At 42.2% G+C, this 13,662-nt stretch overlaps 1 protein-coding gene across 3 annotated transcripts in view; it reads right to left on the minus strand.

Moving 5' to 3' along the window:
- Positions 1–13,662, minus strand: part of LOC102204569 (disco-interacting protein 2 homolog C-like) — a 73,401-nt gene that overhangs the window by 58,457 nt on the left and 1,282 nt on the right. Inside the window, exon 1 of one of the 3 annotated variants that reach the window (XM_005752664.2) lies at positions 12,875–12,896. The exons of the other annotated variants lie outside the window; for them this stretch is intronic. The gene's annotated coding sequence lies outside the window, so the exon portion shown is untranslated. Of the gene's footprint in view, positions 1–12,874; positions 12,897–13,662 lie in introns of those variants that run through there. 3 annotated transcript variants of the gene reach the window in all.

Here is a 13,662-nt window from a genome sequence, read left to right on the forward strand (position 1 = left end):
TGTGTGTGTGTGTGTGTGTGTGTGTGTGTGTGTGTGTGTGTGTGTGTGTTACATCTGACTGAGGTGTTGAGGTGTTTTCTCTGTTTATTCCTGGTTTCTTCTCTCTCTAATTCACACACACGAGCGGTCCATAGGGAGACGCCATCTTCCACTTGCAGCGCAGCAGAGCAGGGAGGGAGTTGCCTAGCAACGGTTCTCCTGGAGAAGGCCTGAAACGGCCATCTTGGATTTGGAGCATCAGATGTGAGAAGTGGGCTAATGATACCTGCCAGGGGGAGTGCATATGTTCGAGTCTGTGAGGTGTGTGTTTGTGCGAGGTGTGTGTGTGTGTGTGTGTGTGTGTGTGTGTGTGTGTGTGTGAGTCGCAGCAGCCTGTATTGGCAGCCTAATTACTTTCCTTCGTCTCGCCGCTCCCTCTCTTCCCCGCTCCTCGACACTCACCTGTTTTAATGGCACACAGCTGAGAGAGGATCGATAGCGGCTGACTGCAAATTGGAGTTTTTACGTCAACGCGCAGTTGAAAGGTTTGGCAAAAAAAAAAAAAACAGTGCCAGAGAGCAAGTGAGAGAGAACCATGAAAACTTATTTTACCAAATTCACCATAAACCTGTGATGTAGTCTGCAGAGAACACATTCCAGATTTCTGGATGTTTTACCACCAACTTTTTCTGCAACAATATAATCATGTCAGTCACAAAAAACAAAAAAAGTCCCAACAGTCTCAATTAATCACTTGATTTAATAAAACCATAAAACAACAAGTAGTAGTTACAATACACATCTAATGCTAGCATGAGGACCCCTACCAGACGCAGGGGCTGGTCAGGATTCAAACCCCGATCTATCGTTCCAAACATGGAAGTGTTGCTACTACACTAACCAGCTACACGACTCACACCCCCCAAACGATCTCCAAGCTACCGAGTAAATCCTGGGCGTGGTCAGAGAAAGAAAGGAAGTTGGAGAAGCAGAGGTAAGCAATATCGCCCTAAAGTGGTCCTAGTGGATCACATGGACGAAGCAACACTAACCGGTATAGAAATGAGCAAACAAACACGTGTGTCTGCTACGCACTAACACCACCCACACAGCACATAAGCTACATCGGTAATGCCTTGTGGCGCTGTGCTGGATGGAGCGTGATTTACTGACTACGCTCCTCTGTCATGCCAATGTCACTGCAATGGCGGTGAGGGTGCTGTCAGGGCTAGCACTGATTAGCAGACCATGCACCCAATCAGTGCAGTTTTCTGACTGCATTACTTAATGTTATCTGATAACGTATCATTCAATAAAGTCAATAAAGCTGATTCTGATCATTCTTTGGTCTAAATTTGGTCAAATAAACCAAAACCAAAAAGCAGCGATGGCCAAAAAGCTAACACTGAGTTCAACACTACGCATAAGCAGTAAAAAAGAACGGATGTGGCGACCTAGATGTCACCTGTTAGACAGGTAACATCATGAAAGCCTCGAGCCAAATTTTTTTGTCATCCCAATTTCGGTGTTGAATACTTGTGATTGTGAATGATTAGCCAATGAGGCTATCCTGGATAAGCCTCCTTTCTTACACTTGAAAAACCACATTTTACAAGACGAACTTAATATTTTCTTCAGTATGACCAGAAATGAGAGACTCGGGTGGTTCCTTTTAGGTCATTCAGCTCGATGATCTGCACCTTTAACAATATATCAGGAACTATGAGCTGATGGAAAAGGGGTGCCTGGATGGGAAATCATCATTACATCTCTTAAATTAAGAAAAAATCTTAAAAAATAATTAAGAGGATGTAGAACCTTTTCTCCTGTCAACTGGCTGCAGCAAAATCTAGATGCACAGCATCACTGTTGGCTCTGCATTACACACAACCGTTCTATTGGCTGGACTCTGCTCTGCCGTCCTTTTCCTTAACATCCAGCTTTCACTTGATCTCTCTCTTTCTTATCACATAATCATAAACAGCCAGTCCACCCACAAAGCCACCATGGTAACCAAATCTACCTCCAGCAGGCACACTCAAACACACACACACACACACACACACACACACACACACACACACACACACACACACACACACACACACACACATAAAGGAGGACTAAAGCATGCGTCATGCTTTGGGGACCTTGGGCTGTCACACTCACATGCAGGGACCCGTGTGGATGGCGGGGCGTCCTCTGGCTTTACAACTTGTGTGTCCACAGCAAAGCCAGGGGCAACACGGGTACACACAGAAACACACACATTTATACAGTATATGTCTAAATATACACACAGTTGTAGCAGCAGCCAAGCGTCACGTCCACAATGGCAGAAAAGCAGAAAACCAGGGCGCCCTGTCGGAGCAGTGGGTTAAGATGCCACCAGTGGACATACAGTATCATGTCCGAGGGGAAACAGTGATACGCGTCCATCACAGTTTCCCACAGTCCAAAGAAACTCAGCTCGGGATATGAAACACAGACAAAGGCTACAAATGGTTACAAAGAGGAGGCAGAGAACTACACATATATATCATAATTGCAGATACATTTTTTGACAAAAGGCTACTCTATTATCAGAGGAGATGCATCTATTATTAATGCATTACTTCTATTAAGAGATGCATTTACTTGTCACTCCCTAATTTCTGTCAGTAACATATCTGAGGGGTAATGAGCTCGCAGCCTCATCAGCCAGACGGTATTCTGCTGCTGCAATAAGTCACTTACTTCAAACCAGAGTCGTCTGACTGAATTTTGCAGGACTGATCGTTCGCTCGCTCAAACACGGTTTATGAAACAGTCACTCATGTATTGATTTGCACTTCCTGGACATGAATTTTCCAACCTTATTTTTGTGCCTGAGCTCAGATCTGTCTGGTCTCATTTGTAATTATTTGTGTCCATGTAGAAGAAATGAATATTTTCCTTTTGTGTATGACTCCACTTGTGCCTATTTTATTTTTAAAAAGATGTCGATTTAAAGCACAACACAAATGATTGATTTAATGTAATTTGTTTTCATATTGTACTTATGTAACACAATGACAAGGAAAATTGACTTGTAATTACATTTTTGAGTGCCTGGTTTTATTGATCCATTGATCCATATCCAAATAATATTTATTTCTGGGAATAAATGATATTAAAAAATTAAAAAGAACAAGAAAATCGGTCTGCAATTTCACAATCAGTGTATCTACAGTCTGGATAATAAACCGTTTGATGGCATTACTGTGCTCTGCAAACTTTTCATTATACTTGGCACCTTGTAAACAAGCAGTCACACTGAAAAAAACTCTACAAGCTCATCTTTGCTTCAAGTGGCTTAATCGAGTAAATGTTCGGTCTCCTCACTCAATAAACGACACTAACTGTTCAAAATTAGACTCAATTTGCAGTTCAACACTGAATCCATTCAGCGTTTGAGCTGTAGTGACACCTCTCTCTCCGTTTCTGCTGCTCCTCACTCTGACCTAATTAAAAGGTTAAACTGTCAAATTAAGGCAGAAACAGACACACAAAGCAACGTTTTTCCTGCCTATGAAGGGACCTCTGGGGTGAGACGACATTTAACGGGATCAGTCCATGTAAAAGCCGATGAGTCTTGGAGGAACCAAAATATGCAATATGCCCGAGGAGTTAATAAATCTGTTTGAGAAAAATAAAAACCTCTTTGGGTAAAATACACACAAAAAAATCATCTATGTAGGACAAAAAACATGCAGAGAAAAATTCTAGATTCTCACACTGACATCATCAGTGCAGGTAAGTAATTGTTCCTATATCAGAATCAGAATACTTTATTAATCCCTGGTCACAAATGTCTAACCAATGCTTGTTTCCACTTTTCAAGAACTGGGATTTGACTGGTTTTAGTGATTAGCATCAATGGAGTATAATAAACAAGCAATGTGAAGACGTCACTGTGGTTTGCGTAAATAATGATAAGCATCCTTCTCCGTATTTACCATTTTAAACTCGATTAGGGTAGCTTTGCATGACTCACAATTTAAAATAACCCTTATGCATGTTATACTGGGCCTTGGTGCCTTGCAAAGACTATGGGTATGAACAACAGCTGAGTGGGGCTTCTGTGCCTGAGATTAGGGCTGGGCGATATATCGAGTTTTTTAAAAATATCGATATATTTTTATACGAGATATAAGATGTGACAATATCCTTTATACCGATATAGTCTATGTTACGTTATAATTATACTTGTGGAGCCACAAGTTTGCCTCTCTTTGTCCACTTTTGTCTCTACGCAACGTTACTCGGCCTCGCCTCTCCTTCACTGAACACAACTCCCCCTCCTCCCCCATCGCTTCACCTGCAGGAAGCGACAAGATGGACACGGCAAATCTCCGTTAACGAGTTACTGCGCATCGCCCCGTGCGTGGGGCTGGACGGCGTCATTTTTGGAAATGACAGTCTTCATTACAAAGCTTTCTTCGTTATGAATTAGCATACATGTTTTTATTGAACATTTGAAGAACTAGCAAAAAAACCCCAGAAGCTCTTGTAGAGGACATAAAGTCAGAGATGGAAAAGACAGGGAGCAGGTGCATCTAGTACAGGTAGAGCTGCTGCAAAAACCCACAGAGCCCAGCAGCCAGCAACAAATTCTGGATCCTTTGCTTTTAGTTAGCAATTAGCATTAGCAGCACATCCTGCGTCCGATGTGAAAGGACTTTTATGCTGCTCACTGTGACTCACAGCAATGGTCCCGGGTCAGCCCTGACGTTGTGTTAAACTAATCCTAAAGTAATAATGGTATTTCTAACCACTGATATACCACAACTTTATCCTTTCAACAGCTGCTGAAAGTTAGGGGACCTAGCTGCTATCGGATATTTATATAGAGATTACCCATGAAGGACCTGCAGTTCAAAAAAGCGCCCCTCCGACAGCCAAACCCATCTGTTCTCTGATTGGATTGTTACATTTGTGATTGACATGACATTGATCAATCAGCTTAAAGGAAGAAAAATAGTGTCAAAATTCGTACTTGTAACTTGCAGGGTTTTTTTGGCTAAGTCCACACACAAATTTTTTTTACACATACAAATCTTTTTTACGCACGCACAAATCTTTTTTACACACGCACAAATTTTTTTACACATACAAATCCTGATTTACAAGTACAAAATATTTATGACCACATTTTGAGCCCATAGATTTCAAACTCCAGGCTGTCAGTAGAGGTTGGGAATAGAGCAGCTGTGAAATCTGTCTATGTTATTATGCTCAGTGTCTTTTAGTTTACATTTTGACTGCACAATTGTGAGCTCTTTGTTATGCACAAAAACAACATAGTTTTCTTTTATTTATGGAGCATGATTATTTAATAAATGCTCATAATTTATTTTTGAGTAGTTTTTTTTCATGTACATCTATGCCGTATGTTAATTAAAGTGCCTGTGTGACATCTGGGACACAGCTTTGACTAAGAACTCTCTTTTTGTTCTTACTTTATGGCTTTAAAAAAATATCGAGATATGAATTTTGGGTCATATCGCCCAGCCTTACCTGAGATGACCATTTTAGAGACATCCTCCCACTAAGACACAGGTGTCAAACTCCAGGCCTCAAAGGCCGGTGTCCTGCAGGTTTAAGATGTGTCCTTGATCCAACACAGCTGATTTAAATGGCTAAATTACCTCCTCAACATGTCTTGAAGTTCTCCAGAGGCCTGATAATGAACTTATCATTTGATTCAAGTGTGTTGACCCAGGGTGAGATCTAAAACCTGCAGGACACCGGCCCTCAAGGCCTGGAGTTCTCCACACCTGCTTCAAGACATCATGCAAATAACTGTATATATGAAATAAAATAAATAATACTTTTTAATATACTGATTGAAGAGGGCTGGAAATGATTAGACAAATTAAACTCTGATTAACTAATTATTTACCTTTTTATTCAAACCTCCTAAATGTAAGAGCTTGCAGCTTCTGTGGACATAAATGCCAAATCATGATCTTTGCACAGCAAGTTTTTAATACAACCCAATAAAACCTTGTGTTTCTAGTTTTTTCAAAGTTGGGGATAATAGTGGAATATCACTCAGTGCATTCACACACAGTGGTTTGTCCAGTAGACGGTGCAGGGAAGGCTGAACTCACAATCAGTGATACCATGACACCATTATTCACATTTAAAATCCAGTACTGGGTCTGGATGTAATTTTAAAGTATTAAAATCCAGCCATGGACTTCACAGTCTTCACTATGCACTCACTCTCCAGACTAAATAAAAAAACTCTTGGGCAAATTAAGTGATACTAAAAGTAGTACCACTGAGAATTAGTTGAGTTCAGCAGCTTAAAGTCATGCCAAGTTGGGAGTTTAGATGAGTGATTTAGGCGATGATGTAACTTTCTTCTTAACACAAACAAAACAGACAAGCAGCAATGAAACTCAGCATGAATTACTTGGTAACTTAAGTACAAAACTGTCCTAAAAGAAAGCTATACTATACAATAGCTTTTGCTGCTGACACGTTTCAGTCAGTACTGGATGACAGAACAAGTCCGGAGAACAATAGCCACGTGGTTTCCGGTTAAAAATGGGAAGCAGACCAGTGACAGCTTGATGAGTGGTGCGTTGGAGTGTTATCAGAATAGAGGGGCTGTCAGTCATTTGTCATGCAGCGTGTTTGAAATGACGTCTGTCTCCATCACATGCCCGCTGAGTCTCACAGCAAGCAAAACTAGACTGTGGGCCTCAGTTCTGTGGGCATGTTGCGCAATTTGACTGCTCAATGAAGACGACTCAGATCAGAAGCGTTCAGATTGACTGAAAATCAATGTCAGGATTGTGCTGATGATCAGACATCAGGACTCCTTAAACAACACTGTGAAACTATCACGTAGTCACAACACATTAAAGCTGCTTGCTGCTAATTTGTTTTGACGTCTAGAGTAAAGGTGAGGTACAGGATTCACATGGACGTGATTCAAGCTTAATTCCCATTTCACTTTGAATAGGCTGATAGAGTAGATGGTATAAAATGGAGAAAGTCCAATTGCAAAGCGTCAAGTTGAAGCTTAATTTAAATGTCTGTGCTGAAGCTACGTAAAGCCTGTGAAGTAGTCTATGCAAGTGGCCAGCGCTCCTGTGCAATTTAATTACCAAAACTGTAGTCGGCAATCGTTTATATTTAGTTTATCTCCTTGACTTGATTTATTCTCTTTCCAGTCGATTTGAAAAATGATGCCAGAAACAGAAAATGCCTTGGAGAAAAAGACGGTATTGAACAGGCCAATCACGGCCAGTAACGTTTGGGGATGTGCACATCAAGTCATGACAGTTACAGCGTACGTAAGAACTTTTGCCATCTCCATCAGACTGTGAAACTGCATACTTATTGGTTAAGAATCTGTGATTGTCAAGTTAACCAGTGGGTATACCCACAATCATCCTCCTTTCTGAATCAAAGGAGGATGATAGTGGAGGATAATTCTCATATGAAGAGATCAGGGAAGTGTTATTGATGTCACAGAGAAAGTTTTCCCAGAGACGACTGCATTCTGAAAATATCCTGAGAGAGCAGGTCGTTGCTTGTGCGGCTAAAAATGAAGGATAAGTTAATTAGCCTCCTGTATATGAACAATATCAGTAACAAGTAGCTAACTTGCCTGAAACTATGTGCCAATCAAACCTTGGTCACCCTGCCTTGTGAGTAGGGATGGGTATCGTTCAGGTTTTATCCGATACCGGTGCCAAACCGGTACTTTTGAAACGGTGCCTGTGCTTAAACGGTGCTCGAACCGGTGCTTAAAGAATGGAGAACACAAACTTTGTCCAAAAACCTCTATCATAACAGTTTTGTATAACATGTTGCCTTTACTTAGACCAGACAAAGATAAAGGACTGTAGCATGCCTCACGTTCTCATCCACCTATAAGATCCCCAATAATCAATACGCACAGTGAAGTCAGACTGTCATAGGGCAGAGAGGGTCAGATAGCCAATTAGAGAAGAGATTAATCAGAAAAGATTTGAAAAGCTAGAAATCATCAAGCAAAGCTTCGAGACAAACATCAACCCAGCTGAGGCAGGTTTCATGCTGTCATACATGAGACTTATAATAATCCCGTCCATGTCAGAGAGTCAAGCTGCCCTTTTCTACCAGGCTTCATACTACATCAGATGATATCAAGATGTTTTACCCTGCAGACTGCAGTCACAAGAAGACTGTCATCTTCACCTGCCCTTATTTATATCTGGCTGCAACAAGGCAGCAACTACAAGACTCATCATTACAGAACTGAGCAGTGACACAGCTAGAAAGGAGGGCCTGGGGCGGGGGTGGGTTGCAAAGCAGCTTACAGTGGCTGAAACACCACTACTAAGAGATTTACCAACTGGATGTGTAGAAGGGTAAAACCTGAACTGCAGCTAAACTTGAATACATTAAATGCCTGAAGACATTTTCTCATCATTTACTATTTAGGCTCTAACGTGTAAAACAAACCCAACAACTTTTAAATATTACCAAAGATATGTCAGCAGGACTTTGCATATACACAGATATAACAAAATTTATCTTTAGGAAGGAACAGCTTATGTCTACTAAGATTTACAACTTTTAAAAGAATTTTTAATGAAATTTCAAGTCCAACTTTACAGTCAGATCATACCAAAGCAAAGAGGAGTTTCACAACTGCGGTTTTTTGGGGGGTCAAAATTTAAATACTTATCTGACGCAAATGTGGATTCACCAGTATAGATCATTTCCAACCTTGTCCTCACTGTGAAGAATACAGATCAGTAATTTATCACTGCTGCTGGATCCATAATCAGGATTGGCAGATATCCAAGTTGGACTTGTGCTCCTCTAACTGTGACACCCAAAGCAACCTACTACACATGTTTCTTGGGCTTTTTTGAACAACATTACTTCTGGCCTCAAAAGCTACATAATCTAGTGCTTTGAAATTTCAAACAACAACTATATGCTGAGTGACATGTTGGTGTGGTCACTGGCACTGTTGCTTCACAGCAAGAGTGTCTCAGGTTCAAACCCACCAGCTGGCTGGGGCCTTCCTGTGTGGAGCTTGCATCTTGTCCCTGTTCCTGCGTGGGTTCTCTCTGGCTTCCTCCCACAATCCAAACACATACACTACCTATACACTAGGTTAGCTGTCGATTTTAAATTGTATGTAGGTGCGAATGTGGTTGTCTGTCTATATATGTCAGTTCTGTGACAGACCCTGGACTCTGGATGGAACTATAAACACCTAAATCTATGGAGTACAATAAGAAGAACTTTGCATCCCATCCTGATTGGAAACTCTCCTCCACAGCAGTGCTTCATTCATCAAGCCTGATCAACTTAATCACACATAATAGTGTAAATACTCATTAATTATTCATCAACATCCCTGGGAAAGAGGCCGCGTGAGGCACTGCAGATACAAAAAAACAACAAGGCTACACTGACCTGAAATGTACGGCTTCAGGCCACAGATGCACGCTGTTGTTGTTGTTGTTGTGTTCATGCACACACAGAATCTAGGCCTTCATTGTTAATGAGAAAAAAAACTGCAATATTGTATTTTACAAAACCCCCAAATCTGCAAGAATTTAGAAGTGAAACGCAACAATCACCCTCACCAGCTCCTGATAAATATTCAATACAAAAAAGAAAAGAAAAAAATGGACAAAAGCTTTGATACCATGTGAAATATTTAGCAAGAGGAAGAAAATGTGCTGCTGCTGGGTTCACACCTGAGCAGCTCTCTGGTGATTAAACATGAACGAGTGTGTGGACATCCCCTCATTTTGTTTCTCCAGGTCAAAGCGTTTTACTTTTAACACCTGAGACTGGACCCACAGCTCACAGCGTGATCTCAAGACGTCCTTAAACACACCAGAAACATTCCCAGCTTCATTCTACAGCACTTTAACAGTTAGTTCAGGGACTGCAGGAGAGCTGGACTTTGAGAGCTCTGCGGTTAACGCGGCCGTCCTTTGACGCTCCTATCACCCACCGACAGCTCGCTGCATCCCATCTGCAAGTCACTCTGCATAAGAGCGAACGCTAAACGCTTGAGAATGGCTCCTTAATGCCTAGAGGTCACAGCAATACAGCAGAGATGATGCGATTTAGGCGACAGTAAGTGAGGGAGTGAGGGAGAGGCTTATCTACCAGAGCTCAGCTGATTGCTGCGCTTATCTAATAAACAGGTGGAGCGCCGCACCGTCTCCTCAAAGACAAAGACTGAAGTTTCATCCTGCAGCTATACTCACTAAATGCAGCAGGAAATTGTAGCCTGACTTTCATTGCTGCACAATAACTGTAAAGGCACGGCGTCCTCAAACACCTTTATTAGGAGGCAGAATACCTGCTTTACCTCTCTGCCACAAATCAGACAAATATCATCTGCGGCATGTTTTAGCTTCTTAAAGGAGAACAATTCTGCTCATTTCCAGCATCACATTTTATTCTTAGAGTAGTTTGCGTTATTCACAAGTCTAAATAATCCTTAAGTATCTTATACCAGGCTGTGACGCAGCCCCTCAGCTCATCCACTGTCCTCCTCTCAAAGCAACTTTCACCTGATTGGCTGCCAAGTGTAAATGGAGGCTGGGTGGCACTTATGTGCCTGAGATGACCATTCTAGGTACAACGCACTCTATGACATCATACAGAGCCAAGACAAAAAAGTTTTAAAAAACTCAGTACTTACCTAAGAAACTAAGAATAGACTAGTAATGCTCTTTACTGTCCCTCGTTGGGGTAATTCAATATGAAGCATAATAGGACCCCTTTAAGTTTTTTATGTAGTGACTGTACAAGAGATGAAATGGAGTTCTTTAAATCAGCCTTTCAAACATCAGTTAACAACAACTGAGGCTGGCGATCAATAAAGGCGATCAATACTTTCAGGGGTTTTTTTTGCAAACTAATTAATCCCTTATTCACAAACAACACATAATCCACTCATCTATTTTTCTGAACCTCCTTATCTGAGTCACAGGTGCGCCAGTCAAAACATACGTGTTTAGACCTCCCTCTCCGCACTCACTCCTCCACTTGATGGATCGTTTTTGTTCGCGATGTTGATTGATCTTTGTGCGCAAACAGTGACGCTGCCACAGCTCTGAAACATACTAGTGCTGAAGGCGCGAACGCGCCCTGCAGCATTCTCCTGAAACACAGGAGTCGCCCCTCATATAAAACCTCCACATCTCGTATGTGGGGGAGAAGTCAGAACCGGAAGCAAAGAAAGTTTCATCTTTTCAAACTGTAGCAACAACGCGAGGATACAAAAACTGCTGAAACAACACTGAAGAGTAGCTTGTGCCAGCAGATGTGATGTCACTTTCCGTGGATTAATTATGTGCATTAATAGATCCTGAAGAAGCGATTAATCCCCAAAACGGTGCAGGCATCCACCCTTCTCTGGCTGGAGAACTGTGGCCTCAGATTTGGAGGTGCTAATTCTCATCCACACCACTTCACACACAGATGCCACCTAGCAGGACTACATCATCCCCAAATTCACTTGGTACATGCGACACTATTATCTGTTTCCGGGCCCAAATGCTCGATCAGTTCCCAAAAGCAAACAGTCACTGGCTCACCACCCAGAGGTAAAACAATCCAAATTCCTTTTACTCAAATGGAAAACAGCCCGGCTGCTTCACAAGGTTCAAACAATCAAAAACGTACAGCACCGCTGTAGGTAAAAGGTCGTAAACAGACACGAAAATCTACACACTGAGGATGTCTGGAGGATTAGTGAAGCACATGTAACAATGTGCGACCTGGTGAGTAGCTACAGAACTATGATTAGGATAATAAAAACACATTAGCCCGGGAAACTGTAGGACGAGGATTTAACTGCACTCAGTAAAAGTTCACCTTGATGGTCCCTGAGACAAAATCAGCAAACTTCAAATAAGCCAAACTTTTTAATCTGCTGCTGTGTGGTCTGAGGTACTCACTACGACAAAGTCTTGGCCCTAAATTTAATGTCCACACCCGACACCAGTGGCCTTCAAAAGGCGTTTCATCCAAAGAGTGGGACTGTAGTATTAACCAGCTGGCTAACAACTTGTTTCAATCACTTCCTGTTTGAGAACATTCATTTCAGAACTCCAAGGTTACTGCCACGTTCCAGTTACTTTGGATGTCGGATTTAGTGATTTCCAGTAGGAAAGTCGGAAAAGCGTAGAAGACCAGGGCTTGTTTCACTTCTTAGCAAAGCAGAGCAACTCACGTACCACAAACAAAACAACATAATGCTTGTTGTTTGTTGTAGGCAGGCTATTATTTTAGACATAAGGTTTCAAGTTTCTCTACTTGGACTTTATCTGGACTGTTTCTTACTTTGAAACTAATTGGTTAGTGTGTTGCTTTTCTCACCCGTGCAGTTTATTAATGGGCCGTGGTTACGCTGACAGCTTAACGCTCCACCCTAGCTTCCAAATGTGGACACTTTTGCATCTAAAAAAACAACAAGGTAGTGATCAAGGCCTTCCAAAACCAGTGGGTGACGTCGCTGTGGCTATGTCCATTTTTTACACTTTTTATGCAAGTAACAAGAACACAAAGCATTGTTTCCTATTAGCTGATGTTAACAAATTGGAGTTTTTAAAATCTCTTTGAAGAGATGCCATCCATCTGAGCGGCCTCATCTGCTGCTCGCCGCGCTCCTGTTTTGTAATGACCACAGGAACACGATCCCTTAATGATCCAACGCACACACACACATATATACACACACTGTTCTCACCCCGTGTTTGGATCAGTACACGTGACAGGCCCACACTGACATGTCCGTCGCACAATCAGGAGGCCTGTCATCCTTCAACCTGCTGTGATCCACCACTAACTCCACCAATCCCTCCATCACACACACACACACACACACCTGAATGTTTTCAGGCTGGCTGACGTTGGGCGTGACGTTTCCTCGTCGTCCTGCCGTTTCCATCATTAACCTGTTAGCAGTCGGACGTACCGCCCACGGTACATTGGATGGTTTAGGGGACTAATTGTAAATTTGTAGGACTGCTAAGGGGTTAATAACATCTGCCAGCAGCAGGTTCTGCTCTGATAAACACTCTCGGCTGGATTAGGAGCTCCAGTCGGCCTGCAGCTGCCACACTTTCACCTCAGCATGTGTGTGTGTGCGTGCATGTGTGTCACTGCAGAGAGAAAATAAAGCCTTTTATGAATGATGAGGCTGATCAGAAAGAAACGGGACAGTCTGATGCATCGAGGTTTGACTGCTTTCAGGGGATTTCAAAGGCACGCGCCGATGTTTTTAGATTAAAGCCGCAGTTTCTTGCTTGTCTGGACTAATTACTCGGCACTCGCCCCACAATTTACACTCAGTCTTCATCATCCTCGGAGAACACGTGAAAGCATTTTCAAACACATATACACCACAATCTCCATCACCTTCAACACATCAGATTTTGGCAGCATAACACACACGCACACCTGCACACAAGCAGTAAATTGTTGGCAAAAAAGGGTGGCTCACATCCAGCATGTATCCAGGATCTCTCCCTGTGCAATGTAGACCCTCTCAGGCCTGTATAAATAAAATATGCCCTCCACATTATATAAGGCAGAGATGCTCACTGGCACTGGGATAACAACTGGGTGGGATGTTGTGATTGGGATTCAGTGGCCCATACAGAGGAGAGTGTG

The sequence above is a fragment of the Pundamilia nyererei genome, unplaced genomic scaffold (genome assembly GCF_000239375.1).
Source record: "Pundamilia nyererei isolate P.nyererei 1_Seehausen unplaced genomic scaffold, PunNye1.0 scaffold00371, whole genome shotgun sequence".
Lineage (NCBI taxonomy): Eukaryota > Metazoa > Chordata > Actinopteri > Cichliformes > Cichlidae > Pundamilia > Pundamilia nyererei.